This window comes from Otolemur garnettii, unplaced genomic scaffold, assembly GCF_000181295.1.
Source record: "Otolemur garnettii isolate 467f Iridium unplaced genomic scaffold, OtoGar3 scaffold00035, whole genome shotgun sequence".
In the NCBI taxonomy this organism is placed as follows: Eukaryota; Metazoa; Chordata; class Mammalia; order Primates; family Galagidae; genus Otolemur; species Otolemur garnettii.
Window position 1 is genome coordinate 10,815,634 of NW_003852430.1, and position 23,287 is coordinate 10,838,920.

Genomic DNA, 23,287 nt, shown 5'->3' on the forward strand with positions numbered 1-23,287 from the left:
AGTACAGGTGTGTAATGTACATGTGTGTATACATCATATATGTGTTAAAACATGTCTATAATGTATTGTAGATCTGATATCTGTATTATAATAAATATATAATATATACTGTATATCTGAAATTATCATAAAAATAATAAAAAATCTAATTAACTCAACAGTTCAAATTGTCATTTTTTTCTTTCAAATTCTAATTGAACATAAAATCCCATTTTTCATATGCTTTTGATTTTGTACATCTAAATTCCTAATTCTGTTTTGTATATCCCAAACAGGTTTTATATTTTATTCTTTAGAAAGGGAAATATTTTACTAGAAAAAATTGAATATATGTTGTTCATTCATCTGTTAACATGAAAGTCCCTGGTTTACTCTGTTTCGAAATATTTCACAATCCCATGAGTCATTGTTTCTAAGCAATTGTTTCTGAAAAACAAAGGCATTTATTACTATTCATAAAACTTGTTTGGGGGGAAATTTTAGTTAAAGGAATAACATTTAATGAGCCAAGTAGATAACGATGTAAAGTGAGATGAATTTGAAGGAAACATATGCTCTTTATATGAAGACATGAAACTCAGATCTTTGGTGCGTGGAGAGAAGGCTGGAAAGAAGTCACCTATTAATTCCAGTGGGAAGCACCTTGGAAAATATTTCTCCTTTGCTCAACCATGTGCCAAGGCAATATTCAAAGCAGTCGGTTCCCAACACAGTGGCTCTGTTTACTGCTCTGAGCTAGGCGGCATTCACATCGCTGTGTTAGCATCTGGAAGCTCAAGAGAGCATGAAGACAGCGAGGGAAGAGTCAAGTGGTGGAACACGAACGCACATGAGCTGGGAGCAAAAATAAAGGCTGAGCTGCTAAAAGGAAAGGAAGCAACTCATTTAAAAACCTCCGATACACCTGTTTATTGCCTAAATGCTTTGACTTTTTAAACAGGCATGCACAATAGAAATACAAAAAACACGAAAGAATGGAAGTACGAGGTATTTGAAAATGTGAAAACAAAAGGGAATAAAATTATTTTTGTGTGTGTGCCTTTTAGAACTTAATATGTTCTCTAAAAACTTAAACTGCCCCACAAGTTTATATAGTAAACATATATTGTGTGAAAAAAGATGCTTTGTTTCCCTTGTCTGGAGAGAAGCAGGATACTGTAATCTTTATCCCCTTGCAGATACATTTGTATCTATTAAAATGTTAACAGTTCCTAAGACAACCTTCACTAAGCAAAAACTAGTAATGACTAAATGAATGCCCGATCTACCTTGAAATTGCACATTTTAAATGTGCTAGAACTACATAAAAGAATAAAATAGCACTAGTGTAAGGCTGTTTTGTATATGCACTTATTTTCAAAGTTTCATGTATAAAAATAGTAGAAATACGTTGTGAATAACTCCATTCCCCTCGACACACAGATACAGAAACAGTGATAGATTCCAGCTAGGTTAGGATATTCTGGCTAAGAGGCAGGCGGGACAGAGGGGGACAGAGGGGGAATGTTGATGTGTCCAGCTATAATTGTGCACTGGTCTATTTTCTCTTTCAATTCTGTTGGGGTTTGCCTCACGCACTTTGAAGCTGCTTTGTTAGGAGCAAACTCATTTAAGATGGTTATGCCTTCCAGGCAAATTGGTTCTTCTATAATATATATTGTCTCATTTTCTCATTGACATTTTATTTTCCTGATCTCTACTGTGATGTGAAAGTTACCACTGCAGTTTTCTTTGATTAGTGTTTACATGAGATATCTTTTTGTTCCTTTATGTCCAACACCTATATCATCGCATTTGAAATTATTTTCTAAAAGACAGAATATTGGGAGATGATGGGTTCTGTTTTTCTCTCTTGTTTTACATTCTGTTGCTTGTTTGTATCCATTCTGATAATCGTTGTCTTTTAATCAGTGTGTTTATGCCACATGTATGTTATAGATTTGTTGATATATTTGGATCTAGGTCTATTGTCTTAATACTTGTCTTTTCTTTATTTATTCTAGTTCTTATTCCCCTGTTTATGCTTTCCTGCTTTTTGGGGGGTGGGGCTGGCTGTTTGACATATTTTGGTATTTTATTTTATTTACTGATTGATTACACATCTTTGCATAATTTTTATTGTTAACTTTAAACATTGCAGTATACAGTTGCCCCTTACTTAAGGTTCTCCATAGGTACAAACCGCAACTTTAAATGAAATGACACATAATTAATTTTATGATAAGCTCATTGATATAAAAAAGAGTTTAGTTTCTGTGGCATATTTCTGGTTATGAAAACATCACAAAACTTCTAAATAAAGACTCAAAACATTTCTAATGTTAAATATTGAAATAATGCAAGCTACATATGTATTTAAAGAAGATTCATAAAAACAAGCAGGTTAATTATTTATCCATTTTTTTTTTGAACCACTGAGTGACAGAACTCATAGTGGTGGTGTATTAAATTACAAGAATAACTGTTTGCAAATTAAAATTTTAAGGAGCACTTTTTAATCACCAGGTAGTTCAAACACAAACAGTGTAACAAATACAGCTGGTCGAGCACTTTGGTAGGACCCTGTTTATTGTCATGTATCTGTATGATAATACGCACTTTGCAACTGTTTATTTTACAATAAATTGTATCCATTTGTTTATTCATTTGCCAATATATTTCCTCCAGGACAGGATCACAAGTGGCCAGAGCCCATCCTAGCAGCTCAGGGCCAAGACAGGAGCCAACTCTGGACAGGATGGTCCTCTGTTGCAATGTGCACTCAGACACACATCCCACTCAGGAAGAAGTAGACTCATTTATTAATGTATCTTTGTATTGCAAGACAAAGTCGGAGCATCCAGAGAAAACCCTCACAGATATGGGAAGAGTGTGCAAATTCCACAGTGTCCCTGGCTGGGAACAGATTTCTGTTTTTTCATCAATCAAACAACATTGAGCAAAAAGATGTTATTCAAGGACTTGCTTTGATTAACTTTACACAGTCTGTTTAGAATGAGTATTTTACCACATAAAGTGGAATTTATAAATCTTATGACCATAAGCCCTGTAATCTCTCTTTTTATAATATAGTTTACCTATGGATTACAAATACATACATAAAAAAGATATTGGACAATGTTAAAATTTTTTTACAGTCATAAAATATATTTTTAAGGATGCTTCGTTAGAATGGGCTTTCGTATTTACCGACCCAGAGTTGCCATATCTATGGACCCTCTTCCATTCCAATGCGTCTTTCTATTTCCACTTGTGTCAATATTGTCCATCTGAACAATTTCCTCCAGCAATTCTTTTGGAAAATGTCTGCTGGAAATGAATTCTTTTCGTTTTCTTTCAGTTGCGACTCTTCATTCCACATTTTCTCTAAAGGTTATTCCCTTTGGATATTTTTCTGCTTTGATTATTCTTTTTTCTTTCAGTATTTTAGCAATTTATTCCACTTCCTTGTGACCTTCATGGGTTTTGATGAAATATCTACAATCCTTTGAATCATTGTCTCCATACGGATAATGCTTTAGTTTATTTGGTTGTTTCCAAGATTTTTTTTTTTAATTTAAACTAATTGATTATGACATGACTGTGTGTATTTCTTTTGAGTTTATATCATTTCAGGTTTTTTGAGCTTCTTGAATCTGTAGATATAGATTTTGCCAAACTTAGGACTTGTTTTAGTTATTTTTTTCTATTTCATAGTTTGTTATATTCCCTTTCTATTTTTTTCTTTTTTTCTTTTCATTTTACTTTAATTTTTAAATATTTTTTATTGTTTGAGATTCATTGAAGGTACAAAGATTTAGGTTACAATGACGCATTTGTTACCTTTGTTAGGTAAAGGCCCTCTTACAAGTGTGTCCTGCACCCACAAAGTGTGCCATACCCTGTGACTCCCCACCCCTCTTCCCTAACCCCTCTTCCCATCCCTCATTCTCCTACTCCCCACATTGTATTAGATCATCAACTGTCTTCATATTAAAATTGAGTACATTGGATTCTTGCTTCTGCATTCTTGTGATGTATTACTAAACTGAATTTTTTTTTCATTTTTTAAAAAAATCTTCATTGTTTAGATTAGATCATTTCTATTGTTATGTTTTCCTGTCCTTCCCTCTGTCATATCTAAAGTGCCAGTGAACTAATTCTGTGTGATTTCTTTTGCAGTTTTTGGATGGGGCTGGGTTTGAACCCTCCACTTCCGGTATTTGGGTCTGGCACCCTACTCCTTTGAGCCACAGGTGCCGCCCTCCTGTGTGATTTTTAAAAATGTGTTTTTGTATTTGGTTTCCATGTATATTTAATTCTTTTCTAAGTCTACTTTTTCATTTCTTTTGAGAGTGTTCACCAGTTTTTACTAAAACATTTGTACAAAAGCAGCTTTAAAGTCTTGGCCAGTTAATTTCCTATCTGTTCTACTTTGGCTTTTGGCTCTTCCTTCCTTGTGCCATGTCCCTTGAGATTTTTATGGTCCTTCATCTGCTCAATGGTGTTGAATTGTACATTGGACATTTTAGATATTATTACACATTATGACACCACTGATCTTATTTAATTCTCATGGAAAAGGTTGATTTTTTTTTTTTTTCTTTTGGCATGCAATTTAGCTGTTTAGGTTCAGGCCACAAATTTCAACCCACCTTCTACACCAACTTTTACAGATTGTTCCTCCAATATCAGTTCAGTTTTTTTTTGTTGTTTGTTTTTTGTCAGAGCTGGGTTTAAACCCACCACCTCTGGCATATGGGGCTGGTGCCCTACTGCTCCATCAGTTCATACTCCTGTTTACACAGGCTCTTTGTACTCATTACTCAGTGATTCTGAGACCTGAGTGTTTAATTATCCCTACTCTGTTGTACATTTCTGCAAAGTCTCCAACATTCAGAGTCAATTTAGGGATTCAGGGAGAGAGAGAAATGAACAGAAATTCAATGTATTTGCTCTATTCTTGTGGTATCGGAGAAGGTGTCTCCTCCTCTGGGTTATGGCTTTTGAAGCCTCCTCTAACCCTGAAGCCTCTGCCAACATTGCTAAAAGATTACTTCCTGGCTGGGGTATAAGATATCACAGAGAAGGAATGCAAGTAATGGTGGGTCCATTCTGCATTTTCTTCCTATCCTGCTACTCAGCCGGCACTAGTAGTTTTCTCCCAGGGCTTTAATTATCCATGTTTTTACCTGCTTCAGAGTTTTGGATTGTTTTACATTCTGGTGAGGGAATATCACGGGGGGGGGGGGAGGGATGTTAAGGGTACTGTTGGTTCTGGGACATTTAGAATTCTGCTTTTCTTCATAAACCTGACTGCTCTTACTTACTTTTCAGAGCCCTGAAATAGATGATCCATGCATTCTGTCCTGATTTCTTCAGTAAGAAAGACGGGGTGGAATGTGCTTATGTTAATCTCACTCTGATGTAGGCAAGTATAGATAACTCAGACCTTCCTTTTTGTTTTTAATATAATAGTGAGCGTTGTGTTCTAACTAATACATGATGTCAAATTCCATGATACCTGCATAGTATTGGCAATATTTTCCCTCTAATTATTATAAAAACCAGTGCACAAAACTATTTCTAGGTCAGCCCATGGGATTCTTAGTCATCCCATGGCTATCTGAGTAAACGTCCAGTTAGGTTACTGATCTCCTGTCATGCTTTCTTGGTTTTCTGTTAAATATGGCGTAGTTGGATATTTTTTCCTTCTTCATCAATCACTGGATGGTCATAGCCACTTTCATTTCCATGTTATGCCTACCAGTCTGTGTTTGTAAATTTCCCAATTAAGAATTCATTATTACAAGATGCAGGTAAAGTGTCTCACTGTATCTTTTTTTTCTATAGGACTGCTCAAAGACTATATTAGTTTACAAGTGGGTTTTTTTGTTTTGTTTTGTTTTTTAATTTTCTAGGTAATTGTCAGTTTTAGGTAACTTCTCAAGTTGAGTGAACAGAAATTCAGAAATGAATAGAAATTTCATTGTCAGAAATTTCTACTTAGCATTTCAAGTTGGCTTTATCATCATTAGAATCACCAACTCTTACATTGCACAAAGTTTGTGTCGGGTAAATCTTCACATTTCACAAATGATAACCCTGTTAATCCTCATGATTAAGAAGACTAATCCATAAGGTGGGCACTACAGATAAAATTCCATTGATTTTGACACTGAAGTAACTAAAGCATAAGCCCATGTTTATAGAACTAGTCAAGAGTAGGCCCGAGGGATACGGACTCCCAGTGTTTTGTCTTAATGTGTTTTCTTTCCTCCCCTTTATGACTGGAATATTTTTTTCCGCAGAAGTTAAATTTTGTTTCTCTGAGAGTGTGATTTTCATGGTAGTTTAGTTTTCTTCAGGCTGCTTCCTTCACAATTGTTACTCTTTGTGTTGTGATGTATTCCACTTGATCTCATTTCTCAGCACTAACGACCTATTAAATATTGTCAATTTTTTGAATTTGGAAATTGAGTTTTCACTCTGGGAAGTATTTCTTGATCCTTCAGTAGCAACTCCTTGAAGATCCTCCTATTTTAAATTAATGGTTTCTTCTGTTCCTATTTAACACTTCTTTAGTAATGTTCAGCATGATCTTCCTTTTGTATAATACTAATCTGTTTTATGTTCCACAGTTCTAGGTCAGTGAGTGAGACTACCTAAGACTAGGGCATATAAGCAAATGGGAAAAATACCTGTATGAGAAGCCCAGCGTTACAGGGGCTGGGAACTGGCTGCCTCTGAGTTGAGAGGCACAGAAGAAGCTGCTCCTTAAAATCCCAATTTGGCTGTAAGAGATTTCCTGCATCTCTCCTTAGCGATTGAATAATTAGGAATGTCAGTGCTAAGTTTGTCTGGGTACAAATCACAGCAGGATTGGAGATTGGCTCTTTAGATCCCTAAAGAGGACAATACAAGTGGACCATTAATTTGCCATAAAATGTACAAGTCTCCTTGTAAAAGTAAACCTTTTGGTGGTTGTCTTTCCACTTTTCTCCTCATGATACAGAATGAGAAATATCCTCTCAAATTCACATAAAATATAGCCCATAAGCATACTCCTTAAGCTTAAGGTGACCAGACACCCCGCTTTTGGGGGGACAGTCCCAATTTTTAACAATTTGTCCCGTGTCCTGCGGCATTTTTAAAAAGTCCTGATTTTTGGAAAGAATGCACGACAAGCTAGGGAACAGTGGGAGAATGGGAAGGGAATATACAGTTTTTGTCTGCCATGTGGCTATTTCACCAGGATATGAGTTTTATATTATTTTTGTTAATTTTACTATGTTAAACTTTAATAATAACAAATAATTGTTGAGAACTGCTTATCAAAGTTCCCATTGTTGATCAGTTGTTAGAATTTAACCACCATTGTTTGGACTTAATGAACAATGGCATTTTTTGGCATTGGCAATGACAAAAACATTTTGTAACTGTCTCTCAGACAATATACATCATACTGCGTGCTAGTGCTAGTTAAACAAGTGATGTCAACAAATCAGCTATTCAGATAATTTAGGTAAGTAATTTATTTATTTATTTCATGAATTTAGCAGACAGAACTCGTATTATTTATATTTTATTGTGGCGGCAAAATGTCTAGCACTGGCCTCGAAAGTGACACATATGACTTATAAGGTATCATTATTAAAAAAATACATTGATAAGGAAAAGGTTAAAACTTGGGCATCAGCAAAAATCACAATAGAGAACAAATGGTTAGAAATATTTCATCATTTTTAAACAGACCATGTTCCATACAATAATGCACTAAAAATTGTGGAATATGTGCTGTCCTCACCAGGAACTAATGCTGTGACTGAACACATTTTTTCTATGGTAAATAGAGTGTGGACATCAGAAAAATCACAATTAAGTGTTGAGACTTTGAAAGCCATTTTATGTGTGAAATATAATTTAACAAATTCTTGTGAAAAATTTCATGACCTTTTAAACAATGACAGCAATGTAAAAAAAATTCACTCAAATGAGAAATATGCCAAAGAATAAAATAATACTATACATAATTTTTAATGTATTATATTTGTAAATTGTACTTGAAATTAAAAAAAAATTGCAATACTATTTTTGTGTTCTATGAAAATTTTTGTTGCTTCACATAGACTAAATTTTTAATTAAGAAACTCCCTCCCCCATCAATGGTGTCCCGCTTTACCAATGTTAAAATCTGGTCATCTGACCTAAGCTAATGGAACATGCTTACATTTTTACTATGTTATTTCAGAGAGTGAGACTTGATATGGGAAAGGATCAAGGATATGTATTCGGGCTGCATCTCCTAGAACCCGCTATACTCACATTATTTTTTAAAAGGTATTATTTTTTACCCTTTGAAACACACTTCATATAATAAAATATTGACAGTAGCTTCTTAGACTTTCGGTTACACATTTTACATTTTGAAATGGGAAATATGTTGAATTTTATTAAAGACCATTTATGCTGTCAAAAGTTTTTCCATTGACTAAGGAACTATTCATTAATTTGCTCTTTAATATAAAATGTAAAGCTAAATTAAAAAAAAATAAAGCAAAGTTATATTTCACCACAATATAAACAAACATTTAAAGTTGCTAAATTATAAGAACACTAGCAATTAATTTTCAAGGTAATAAGTAGAGCATAGAGCATTCATCTATAGAAAGGGATCCACGAGGAGTGATCAAGTATGGGATTTATACAGTATATTTCAACTGGAAGAGTTGTAGGTGCTAGTTACGCAGTTTATATACAGCAATTGCTTCTGCTTTTGAGGCCAGGCCTGAAGAACAAGGCAGTCTATAAGGAAGGAAAGATGGATGTGAAGTGGGAGAGAAAGTACAAACTGGAGTCTGTGAAGTGCAGTTGGAACCTGCACTGGTCTCTCCCAGTCTCCAGCTTTGGTGATGAAGTTGACACGCTAAGGGAACTGGTGCCAATGAGTTGCAGAAAATTGAAGGAGAAGATCTGGTGAGAAATAAAGGAGCTATATGTGTGGTTGTTGTACTAAGCCAGAAAATCTGTAACCGTGTGCAGGAGCTGCAGCAGTGCCTGGTTCTTAACTGCCCTTCTGAGCCTGAAAAGAACTTGGCTGCTGCTCCGCTTGTGTCTTCCAAAATCCACAAAAAACTATTCCTTGTGGTCCATGATAATTACAAATATGTAATTAGACATCTTAGTCTAGATTAGCTCACTTGACCCAGTACATATACATAAAGTGAATAAAAGAAGATACATTGGCCTATAAAATTTTAAAAAGAAGTTAATATAAAAACCTATATTTGCTCTGAAAAGAACCATGAAATACGCAATCCTAAAAAATAACAGGATCATGTACTAATGTCTGGTATTACATTCTTTAAAAATATATCATTTCATCAATAAATTATATTTTAGGAAAGAAAAGTGTACAATTGAGTAGATTTCTAAACAATGTTAGTCTTTGAGCACTCAGTGTCCACTTTTACTTTTTCCCCTGGATAAAAAAAAATATTCTTGATAATTCCCATGCAATCATGTACAAACTATAACCTCGTAAAATGTTCTTTGTAGAAGTAATCATAAGCTTTCTAGAGCCATTATACAGTGCACACTTGTCCTAAGAAACAAGTGATCTGGTTCTATTGCAGAAAACAATGATCCAAAATATGATCTAATATGATGGGAGAGAACTCTGTGAAACCCAACTGCAAACGATCTAATACAAAGTCTATCTTACATTTTTAAAACTTATTTAATGCCCATTAAGAATCATAAAAGATAAAGTTAAATTGATTCAGCAGTAAAATTCTATGATGCTTTTCAAACTAATGTAATGATAATATACCCTTCAGATTTGGGGTTTCATTAACATGGAAATACAATGAAAATAGAACTTGTATATTTTCTTCCTTGAAACATTAAAATGCTAGATAATTTCAGTAAACCCTATTGTATTTGAATAATAGAGATATCAAGAAAAATCAGGACACTATTATTTTCATTTCCATAACATTTTGTTAATGATATAAAGCTTTGACCTACATAATGAAGTAAACAGTTACAAAATACAAACCAAAAGGAAAAAAAGGAAAACCCTTTCTGTTTGTTTTTAGAAGTGAGGAAGATTTAGTTAACCATTGTTTTTGTATATATTTCTGTGCATTTTGTCCACTCTCACCTTCCTCGGTCTTTGTTAACTAAACCAGGTATTAGCAAAATAGAAAACTAGGGGAAAAAAAAAAAACTAGAGAAAAAGTCCAGTCAGTTTTTTGGTATGGATCTCAAGATTAGAATCTATTTTGCATTTTTAAGTGTAAAAAATTCACAAACTGCCTTTTCTTAAAATAACATATAATAAAGGCCATCGGTGGCTAATAAAGGCTAAAATATAGACTCTTAGCCATTCATAGAAAGTTTGCCACTCCCTGTACTAGACCTCAAGTTCTTAGACATTGTGAATTTTGGGCCAGTCACTTGGCATACTCAGCCTAATACATATGCTATACAAAATAAATATTCAATAAATATTGTTTGACTTAAGACCATTTGATGTTACCTGGAAAGGGGAAGTAATATCAGGCCTGGCACTAATGTTATGGGCATCTATAAAGTTCTCAAGTGATGAATTGAAGGAAAGAACTTAAACATGGACTGGTGTGGCAAAAATAGGTATTCTTGTAACAAAATTTATATGTCCCCATTTTTTATTTGGACAGTGGCTTTCGAACCAGGAACTCTGTTCTAGGCAAGGACTCTACTTTGTAAGCAAAGTGACATGCTGGTGTGGATATGTATCAGTTCCTATTTAAGGGAGCCCTAATTTGGTCTGTTTCCTTATTCATGTTGGATTCAGAACGCTTCCAAAATATTATATACATACACATAAGCATAAAATGTATAAATCAGAAAACTCAGCTTAATTAATTAATTTATTTATTTAGAGACAGAGTCTCACTTTGTTGTCCTTGGTAGAGAGCTGTGGTGTCACAGCTCATAGCAACCTCAAACTCTTGGGCTCAAGTGATCCTCTTGGCTCAGCTCCCAAGTAGCTGGGACTACAGGTGCCCACCAAAATGCCCAGCTATTTTATATTGCAGTTGTCACTATGGTTTTAGCTGGCTGGGGCCAAGTTCGAACCTGCCACCCTCTGGCAGCGCCCTACCCACTGAGCCACGGGTGCCACCCAAAACTCAGCTTTATTAAATAATAATTAAATAGGCACACTACTACATATCATGTATGTCAAGTAGTAAAATTTTGCTACCACCACAAAAGTTTCTTCTCCTAAGTTAAAACTCTCCATTTCCTCCAAAGAGAACAATTACCATGAATTTCATACTAATTACTTCTAACATTTTTTAAAATAATTTTGGCACCTATGTGCAGTCCTAAGTAGTATGATATATTTGTCTATTCTTTTTTACCTTCCCTTCATAGAAATGAAATTATATGTTATCAAACTGGCGATAGTTGTTTAATATTTAGTTTGTAAGATTTCTTCAGGTGATGTTTGGTAGACACTGTTCATTACTGAAGAGTGTGTCCGTGTGTAATTGTATCATAATATTTTTACAAACTTGACTGTTAATGGGCAATTTTTTTTCTAGTTTAGCTTTTATACATAATGCTGCTCAGAATAACTTTTTCTTTAAATCTCTCAGTTAAACATGGATATACATGACTGTACATATCTAATCATACAGTATGCTTGTACAGATAGATCTATATATGTCTATGAACTGTCATAGTTCAACCTAACTGTTTTAGGTACTCTGAATTTTTCCAGATATGGAAAATTTTCTGTTTTTATTTCTTTAAGTAATCTTTCTATCCCCCTTTCCCTCCTCATTTCTTTTATAAGCTTCTAAACTCAAACATTCATACTTTTGATGCTGCCCCATAAATCCCAAAAGTTTTCCTCATTCCCTTTCATTATTTTTTTCTATGCTGCCTGTTTATTTCCTTTTTCCTCCATATTTATTTATTTATTTATTTAGAGATTGGGTCTCATTTGAGACCCTTCGATTGGGTCTCAAAGTTGCCAAAGCTAGATTTGAATTCCTGGTCTCTAGTGACCCTCTGGCCTCAGCTGGCACTATAGGTGCTACATGCTACCATGCCTAGCTTCCTGCATAACTTTTAGTTGACTTCACAGATTTTGTTTTATTTTCTCTTCTGCTAGGTCAGTTCTGCTATTGAGGCCTTCTGTTGCATATTTTAATTTTATTCTGTATATTTTTCTGCTACAGAATTTCTCTTTAATTTTTAAAATATAATTTCAATCTGTTAAATATTTTGTCTTGGTCATTTTTTTTTAATTAAACATGTTGCCTATTTCTTGGAATGTGCTGAACTTTCTTATTTTGGAAGTGTATCTTATATCTCTCAGCCATACATGCACATGCATTACTGTTGTGTACAAATCTGATCATACAGTATGTATATATGCATTTATTTTGAATTTTTTGTTAGGCAGCACTTTGTTCATTTCCATTTCTTTGGTGTAAGCTACTGGGAGAAAATTATGTTCATTTGGTGGTTGCAGATGCATGTGAGAGTACTTAAGGGAAGAGTCATATCTTGATGTGCTTGCATTGCGAGTATTAATGATTTAACAAGCTTAAAACCAATGTACAATAAGTACATTAACCTACAATAAGTAGGTTAGAAACTAAATTAAGAAAATGATTGCAGAGGAGGGGCAAAGGAAAACAGAAACAGGAGAGGAGTGGATTCAGAATAACCCTGAACCCAGAGCAGCAAGCTGTTGGAGGCCTGGCACCTTTAAAACCGAAGAAGCGGCTTGTTAAAACTTCACCTCTCCCCCAGGGCAGCACCAAGGCCACAGAGGTCTCTAAACAGGCCAGGCTCACCTGGATCAGTGGGGGTTTCTGATTGCCTGAGAGAGGGAGTGCTTTGGTAAAGGTAAGGTATACAGAATGTTTAAACCTTGTTAAGACAAGAAATGCTCAGAACTAGAGACAGAGATAAAATATCTCTTTTCTTTTGCCACTTTGGTATGACCGGAAGCATCTGTCCATCTGCGCAACAAGTTTCTTAAGTATTATCACATCTGTGGTTTGTGTGCTGGTTCGTTGGGGTCTTTTCTGATGCCCTGCTCCCAGACTCATTTTCACTGTCCCGTACTCTGTGTTAAGGATCATAAATACCTTAGAGCAATAAAAGTAGAAAATAAATCCATCCAATTAACATAGTTGTAGAAATAGTTTAGTTAGATGTATAGTAAGAACCGTTTCAGAATTGTTTGCCTTTCCCTCATAAGATTTGTGATTAAAACAATGGTGTATGAAATAAAAACGGAGCCAGCCTGGGGCAAGAGGCTGCATGTGTGTTCGACCTCACAAAGCAGAAATGCATGCCACCTCCTGCCCAGCTTAACACATAAACTTTCTTGCTGTCTCTTGTCTTTTCTTTTTCTTCATCATCTTTGTCTTGTTTCAAATCAAGCCACTAGGAGGGAATCCATAGCACTGCTGAGGGTACCCAGTGGTTGGTATTATGTCTTCTAGATGTTTGCACATTTGTAGAATTGTAGCCTTATTCCAGTCTTTATAGACTGGGTTTTCTGTAAAAGCCCAGCATTAATCAGTCCATCCAGAGATTCTGGGCGGGATGTCTGGTATGGTGCAAAAGTGATCTAACTGCTCAAGTCCTCAGGTAGACTGGCCTAGTGCCTGGATTAGCAGATGGGTGATTCTGACACATGGGTCTGCAATGTTGGGTCTGAAGCATGTGACCACTCACAAGTACATGCTCTGCAGTGGGCACCGATGAGCCTGGAGCATGAGCCCACAAAGATAGCCCTGGAGACTGTACTGGGCATTAGCCTGAAGCCTGAGTCCACAGTTCCTGACCTGGCACTAAACAAGCCTTGAAGGTGAGTCTGCAGGCTTTATGCAGGCACTGGGATAGTTCTAGAGCAGCTGTTCTCAACCTGTGGGTCACGACCCCTTTTAACAATGAAAATATATTGTGGCATTAAGAAGGTTGAGAACTACTGTTCTAAAGGCTGAGTTCACTGAAATCGCTCTGGAGCCAGAGTCCTTGGGAATTGGTCTGATGCTGAAATAGTCCTGCAACTTGAAACCATGAGGATGGACAGGGTCCAGGTCTGAAGCTTACATCTGCAGGGGTTGTCTTCAAGGGGTTGTCTTCAAGCCTTGGTTTGTAAGATTCAACCTGATACTAGTGGGTCTAGCTCAGCTAACAGGGTCTTCTGGAGAGTACCTTGATGTTGCATCCTCTAGAGTCTGGCATTGGCTTGATATTAAATTTGAAGAGGATCTTATGTCCACAGGGGTAGAGCCCAGGATTGCAGGTGCTGCCCTGGAGCTTAAGGGACCTGGCTCCTAGATCATCAGGGGCAAGTCTGGGACCTGGGTACACAGGACAGTCTTGGACCTTGGGTCTGTTGGAATGTAGCACCAAAGAGACTGATCTAGAGGATGAAGGCATGGGAACCTGCCTGAAGCTTGTGTCCATACATGTTGACCAGTATTTGAAGCTGGAGGTGCTGGTCTGGTATTAGAGTGAGCCTGAACACTAGGACTGTATGGGCTGGCTTGGTACTGGATGGGCCTGGAGCCTGTTTTTGCAAGGATCATCTTGGAGGCTGGGATTGTGGGTACCAGACTAATGACTACAACAGCAGAGTTTTGCCTGGTTCCAAAACGGGCCTAACTGTGCGACTATCAGGGGGTCATCACAGGGCTGGGGACAGTTTGCAACCTGAGGCCACTGAGCTCAGCCTGGCAGTGGGGTGTTCTAGAGACTAAGGGCACCTCACAGGCCTGGAGCCTGGGGCTGTGGAATTCAGCCAGGTGCTAATTTGAGCTAAAAGATGTGGTTCATAGGTACTACTGACATCTGGAGTCACAGAGGCCTATCCTGCACTGAGTTTTGCTGTGTGGTGAGCCCAGTGTTGGGGCCAAAGCAAAGTCTGGGGCTTATTTCTTTCTTCTTCCCCAGGGAGAAAGGGGTCTCTTTTCCATCTGTGTTGTCTGGGGTTGGGGAAGGGATGGTATGTGTAAAATAAAACTGTCCTTCCAACCCACTTCAATGCATCTTTATTTATTTGTCTGAGCTACACTCTCGACTGTAAAATCTCATTTGGTTTCCTTAGTTCATGTGAAGGTATTTTTGTGCATGGATAGTTGTTTGAATTGATGTTTCTGCTAGGGAACAAATACTGGAGAGTCCTATTCTTCTTTATTGCTGACATCTGTCCCCTGTTTCAGAATTTTTGTTAAAAAAAAAAAAAAATCTTTCCATGTTAAGCCGTGGTCAGGATTTGTAGATGAAAGCCTCTCTAATTCCTTTCCTTAGGTCACAGAGTGATGACAGAAAGCACAGAAGAAAGGTAAGTATGAGATCTAACCTTTACATGAATGTCTTGAAACATTCTTCTAAGAGCTTTAAATATATCTGCTCTTACAATTTTCACAACAACCTGCTGATATTGATATTAATATATTGATGGGAAAGAAAAATGAGATACAAAGATATATAATTTGATAAAGATAGTACAACTAGATTATAACTGAACCAGCATTTAAATCTGGAAAGTTTGACTTGGGAATCTAAGATTTAATACACCTAATGACATGATTTCTTGAATGAAAAAAAAATTAGATGGGAGAAAAGTGATATTTCCTCACAACGTTTCCCTTTTAGGGCAATTCAGGAGATTTACTGTGACTACTACACAGCCAATAACAATAAACCTAATTTTTCATGACTGTGTACTCTTTAAGAATTTACCATTGATGTTTAACTTTCTCTATTTCATAAAAATATATGTATCTTCTTCTTGTCAGATACAAAACTACTTTTTAATATTTATTTTTTCTCTAATCCAGAATAGGAAAGAAGAAGAAACACATGAGGGAATCATTGAAAAGTTAAGCATTGATAATGGTGAGTCTCATACCTCTCAGCTTTTCATAAATAATTGAATATAAATTTTTTATAAGAAGAGTTGTGCAACTGCATAAGCAGAATTCTAGCTTCCCTCTAGAATGGGATATATGTGAGTATAGCTACATTTCTTGGTTCTTTGAGTTTTTAATATTTCCCTTATTGGAGGAAGAGAATAAAAGAATGCCTACATGGTACCAATTATATTTGATCATAATATAGATTTCTACTTATTTCAACCATTGCAAATATTTAATGGGATAGTAAAATATATAAAATAATGTCGTCTCCATTGATATAGTCACCTATATTTATATAAGGTGATAAGACACGGATGTGATAGTATTCTATTTGCTACATTCCTCCCCCCCAACTTAGGAAATAAGTAGAATGAGAATATTCTAGACTCACTTTCAAATTATTTGTTTCAGTAAATATTTTTATAATCAATATACTTGATGACTCTTCTTGCTGTGATCCACTACTCCAAGCTTTCATCCCATTTCTGGTGCCTCAGTCTGCCCTGTATGTGTATTTTAAATTAAATCATATGCTTCATTTTGATATTATATATTTGATTCTGGACCCTTTCAATAGGATTAATCTAATATTTATGCTTAGCAAATTCTCAGTTAAGAACAAATTCCTCGTGAGTGTAATTGAAGCCTGGAGTTACGCCTACTCCATCCACTGTCCAGGGCTCTGACTTTACCTGGAGGAAGAAGAGGAAGAGGCAGGAGAACAGACCAGAATCTGACAGGCAGTGTAAACGACCTTTGAGGTCTTATTTAACTCTGGCATATATATTTTCTCACATCCTGCTGGCTATTTCAATGCAGACTATGGAATTTTTATGGATTTATTTTTTAAACAAACAGGGAGGAAGAGACTACTGCATTATGTGGCATAAATTATATTGACTAAATTTTCCATCCAGTTGTCATGACAACCTTCATGTTTTCCATAATGTGTAGACTATTAAGTATTGAAGTAGATGCACTTTTAAAAAAAGACACCAGCATTCAGGAAGACGTTTTCTGTTAGAACTTCTTGAAGGACAACAGGATTATTATGCTTCAACAAACAACCTGCCATCCTTATTCTATTCTTTTGGATTGCAAAATGGACAAGAAAAGCATGAAAAACACCCTAAAATATCTGGGTTTAATGGTATTTTCATTAAATGTCAGGTGTTTCAACTATCAGCAGACAGATACCTGAGTCCCACTATGGAATCTGTGACAGCCATTGTCCAGCAGTATTTCCGATGAATGAGAATTTGCCGATTCTGCAGGAATCTTTCTTTAGAGTAAAGGAATTCTGAACTTTCCAACACTCTCACAAAACCACTTTATCTTTCACTAATTTTCTTTTTTCATACTTATTATATTTGAAATCTCTTCCAAATTACTACTTTAAAATCAATTGAAGATAGCTTATGTTTGACTCAAGTTTTCCCATCATTGAATTAAACAACTGAATTCCCACAGCTGTATTTATACAGATGTGGTACAATTGTAAGTTTTTATCTTATCATGCATGATATATTTCTGGAAGTGAGTACTTCATTTTGGCCTGGGTAAGAATCTAGAGAGCACAACTCCTTTTGTTTAATTAATTAAGAAATATCAAGTTTATAATTGTTTATAGATAATAATTAAGTGACTTCTAAAAAAGGTTTAGCCATTAAAAAGGGGGTTGGTCATCATGGACTCCATTACCATTTCTAAAGCTGAAACATCTTAACACCCCTAAAAGTTTCCTATTACAATAGTCACCCAATTCTTCCTGAAGTCAAAGTATGTAGGAAACTTTCCCAAAGAATGATCCAGAAATAGCATTTTTATAGGCAAAGAGTAACTGTGGAATTACATTTTGTCCATAAAACATTCACCAGATCAACCTTTCTTGCATGACCTATGGACACATATACACTACAATTCAAAGTATTGTCACCAAATACATAGTTCATGTCACATACCCCCACCCCACATGCCATTTATTCAGTTTTCAAAATCAGCACAACCAATATTTATTGACACTCACAATGTGCCAACAACTACATGGGAAGTGGGAGGGATGAGGCTGAGTAAGGTCCCATATACATGGATATTTCAGTGTAATAGGTTATCATTATATGGAGAATCCTGGAACAACACAGAGGAGAAACGCTAAGATAATTTCAAAGTCTTTTTTAGAACTGATGAAGACAGAGCTAACTTTTTAGAAGTAACAAAGAATTTGTCCAAGACTGTGGGAATAGCATTTTAGAAAGAAGGAATATGGATGCAGGAAGATGCACGTGTGTAAAACCATCGGTTGTGGATGAGGAAGCAGCAGCTATCAAGCATTTTAAGTCATAAATCCAGGCAAGAGATTAATAAAGATGGGTATACACCAAGTCACAATGAACCCTAAATTGTTTGTCCAAGACTTGAACTTGTCTTGGGTAACAATTCATTGATGATTTTAAGCACTTTGATAGGGGTGATCTGTATTGTCTTCTGGTAGGAGTCAATAACGCCTTTAATTAGCTGAGAAGGTACTTGAAGGTTAGACCTTATTTCTAAAATATCTAGGATTACAATTAATGAAAAGATAAAATATTGACATGATCCTATATGATTAAGTACTTTATCATGTCATCTGCTGTGTCTATCAAAGATTATAATCAGTTGAATCTTTTGTCTTCAAATCCTAATCATTTTATATTAGATAAGTCCCAAAGGTATGTGTGTCATTGCCTCCATGTAAAACATCAACCCCTTTTAAATCTGTTAAATACAGAGAATTTTGGATTCCATGGCTAGAAAAGCTTTGGATTCTTCAGTACATCTGTGAAACAGCTCGACATCTGCCTCATTAATATACAAATTATTGAAAAAAACAATGGAAGACAAAAAATCTTTTAAACCATATTTCTCTCTCAGTGATGATTCCCAAGACTTCAACCTCAAATCATACAGCTTCTAGTGGGTTTTCTGTGTTGACTCATTTTATATGTCTGGGAATTAATTCATATCTACATGGAATTATGAATCATTATTCTTTTGTGACAATTCACACTCCAGGAGACAAAACTCTGTCCTGGCACAGGGTGAATGAGACTGCTGCCTCCTTAAAGCAAGCCAGAATCCATGGCAGGAAATAGACACCACTCAGGAGTGATAAATTACAGCTCACACTTGCTCCTAAATCCTGAAACTCTTTCATGGTGCTCACTAATAGCTCTATTTCACATACAGAAAATAGAAATGGATTTTAATATTTCAATTCATGGCCAATTTAGTTGCCAGAAAATGTGAGCAATTGTGAGTAAAGCACCAAGATCATGATTTTGTCATAGCTGCATTACAGAGAGCTGATATTCAGACTCCCTGCTATTCAGATCTCAATGAGCTAAGTTTCCATGTCTGTCAAATGATGAAGTAGGTATATCGAAATCAGGCACAATGTTATGTGTACGTTATTTTCTACACACTCTTTTTTAAAAACAATGTGATAATTGCTCTTATTTGGTGGGTCTAAATTGGTTAATTTTGTTGATTGTTGATTTTTGTGCAGGGTTAGAGAGATCTATATTCTAATTTCTATCTCCAAGTGGGGCAAATAGCTTCCAACTGAAATTTTGGCTTTAACGCAATGAATTGTACTTGGCCATAATCCTGAGCCACTGTATCTCAAATACTTTTTCTTGGTCACAATGAAAACTGGGTAAGGTTCAAACTATTCACGCTAGTGGAAAAGAAAATATAGGGTCACATTCTCATTTAGGCCAGATCAACAGTATAATTTTCCTTCTGAATGAAAGTGTATCTTATAAGCATTTTCAAAAAAGTGTTTCATTAATTTTTATCATTATTGTATTGATTCTTTAGATTATCTAATTAAAGAAAAATATATGGACCATTCATTCATTATATCACCATCTATAGAACATGATTTATAATTTACTGGTTATTTAAAATACATTTTAATTTTAAAACCACAACATTTTGTGAACTTCTAAAATTATTGTCTGCTAGAGCTCTTGAATTATATAAACTATAAAACAACAAATAGTTTATAACATGCTCAGGTATTTTTACTGAGTACACACAATCAGCTACTTTCTGCAAAGAGAGACACTGTGTGTGTATTGTTCAGTCATAAAAGCATCATCCAAACAACTATTATGTGTATACCTGAATTGCATTCACCTTTCTCAACTTTTTTATGTAACTTCTATATTCTAAAGGCCATCTGAGTAAACACTTCTATCTCATGAACCTTAAATGTATAAATTTATACTTGTATCCTCCATAAATGGGAATGTCTTTGCAAAAGTATATCTAAGGGATGAAATCTTGTATTTTAAAGAAGTCCAGAATGTTTACTTTTCACTTAGTTCTTATTCAAAATATATAGTAGTAGTAGTATAGTAGTAGTAGTATATAGTATATTCAAAATATATAGTATTGTACATAAATAAATGTGTAGGTGCTTCATTAAAACATAAAAGAGATTATTAGACTATGCTTAGCAAGAAAAAATTAAATAGAACAGAGATTTCCATTCATTTTGTAGGGCTGACTTGCCCTTTTTGCTGAATGATCAATTCAAAATTAAGGCAGATTAATAAAAGAAAGGTGTCTTTAACATGCTCATGGGGATAATCAAAGAGTAATTACGCACCACTCCAATGAAGTTTAGATACTGTTATACCTATTTGGAAGGAAAGGAAAACAAGGAATACAGGTAATTCTGTTTAGGAGTGTCAAGTGATGCTACAGAGAATAAAATGGAGGATAAGAACTGATTAATTTGTAAATAATTCTCTTAGCAAACCACCGTCCCCTTAGAGACAGGTATTACTTTTAAATGGTTTGGTCCAGGTCTGGTTGCATTGTTGAACCCCCACCCCCACTTCCTGCAATAGGTTGAAAAACAGGGAAAGTAAGTGAACTCAGTTGCCCTCTTTGATCTTTTTTTTCTTTTTAAATTTCAGATTAATATGAGGGCACACACATGATTAGATTATATTATTAGGTAAAATTGAAGTTGTAATTAAGGCTTTCATCAGAGGGTGTGCTGTATACCTTACATTGTGCCAAGTAAGTGAGACCTCATCCTTCCACCTTCTCTCTCCCCCTTATTTTAGTTTTAGTGTAAATTTGTTTTTCTTTCCTGGGGCCCCTCTTTGATCTTTTGATTGGTCGGTCCAGTTTATGCAGCTAGAGGGAAAGCCCCCTCCAGTGCTTTTTTGATTTGAAGGGCCTGTAATTCAAAATACTTTTCATGCCAGAAGTCATATTTTGGAGTGAAATTTCCTGAGCTCCTTTACTTTCTGATCAAATTTTATATAAATTATAATTTTCACATGCTAATTTAATGAATAATTATTTAATATTGTGCTAGTTTCTCTGGAGAATCACAATGATAAAAAACATATATTTCTGTCCGTTTCAGTGGAGATCGTATATAAGAAAATAATAAGAAAAAATATTATCGAGTCTCTTCTATTTATTTTCCAATTTTATTCTCAAGTGTTAAGGCAAAATTAAAATGGAGACCAGGCAAGAAAAATTCCTCAGCAAACAAAACCAGCTAGCTCGGCCTTCAGAAGACCATTAACCTTACTTAAACTGCAAAGATGACTAAAACTGAACTTGAAGCATTTCTGGTAAATCCTTATGCTAGACAGAAACAAAATTTAACCTCCACCTGTCTTAAACAGTCAAATAACATCTGATACTAGGGACTTTCCAGTAATGTAACACTAAAAAGGCAAATTCATAGCTGCAACTGAACAAAGATATATGTTCATATACGTATGCATACACACATTTATTTGGATTTATGGACACATTCTCTCTAATCCAATAATAGTAAGATGAATAGAGTAACCAAACAACTAGCAAATATAAAATGGTTATTGTAATCTTAATAGCAGTATCATTACTAAGTCCCTTGGTCACTCTCTAATTGACTTTTAAAAAGTGGTACCGAGTACATCAATTACATTACACTAGGTTCCATAAACCTACATACTTCATAAACCCACTAAGAACAAAAAATGCCCCAATTTTAATAGCTTAAAACAACAAACGTACATTGCACTCCCATTTAAAATTGATTACTAACCTGCGGAACCAATTCAGGCGTGCTGCTTTGGGTGTGGTTTCCGTGTGTCACACATCCCTAAAAGAACCTTCCATAATTATTAAGGCACTGGCAATTAGATGCTATGACCATGTTAGATTTTACCTGAGAACTGTAATGCTGCAAAAAACAGGTACTCAAAGACATCGTTTGACCTTTTCTGTTCCAGAAAACAGCTTACTGCAAAGCATTAGCTTTCCCTGCAGAGTTTAGATACAACTCAGGTACGGTCCCACCGTTAACTATGAAAAGGTCACAGGAAGACCCTATATATTCCCATTCTTTACTTAATAAATGATTAGCTGAACTGCTTGTTCTCCTGGATCAATTGGGACACAGTGCTTGTTAACACAACTTTGATTATCTCTCCTTCCCCAGGCTCCTGAACTTTGGCTCACCCTCATCCTGAGGCAGGATGCAGCCCCTCCTCAAATGTCCCTAAGGAGAATAAGTCGGCCCGAGGGTAAAATACTCTCTGATCTACTGTCCAATCATGCAATTCTATTACATTCTACTTCTCAAAACCTGATGCTTTCCAGCCTTGTTTATTTCTCTCTATATAAGAAATAAATACGTCTAACCCACCTCTAACCTTTAAGACACTTGCAGATCTTATGATCTGAGTCTTCTCCCTAGTACAGTAATTCTTCTTTGTCTATTGCAATGGTCTCTGACACTGGCCCTCTCTTTGCAATAAGCCTTTCAAATTAAATTTTCCATATTGCACCTGGATTTGTCATACTGTGCTTGGATTTGTAGTTTTACTTGACAGCTTCTATTCAGAGATGGCATAGTTCAATTCTGCTCACTTTTTTTTTTTTTTTGGCAAAACAATTCACATAGCTATGCTTGACCTAAAGATTAATAAAATGCTACCTTGAATATCCTGGAAAGAGTAAAAATTATTATATCCCTTGCTCAATTCACAAAAAAATGTGAAAAAATTATTTAAGAAGAGATAAAACATCTTAGTATGACTCTCACAAAACTAATAATTTCATAAACAGAATTTTATACTTGATATTTCGTTATAAGACTTTTATTCTGTCTACTATCAGGGAATCATTTTAAACTTTACTTAGATCTATTTTAGCTTTCTTTCAAGTTTGACAGCTTTCTATTATGTTATCCAACATAACTTCATGGTATTCTAAATTTAAATGTTTAGATACCTTTTGAATTTAAATTTTAAATCTTCTTTCATAAGTTTAGTGACATCATCCCAATAATGATTTTCTAAACA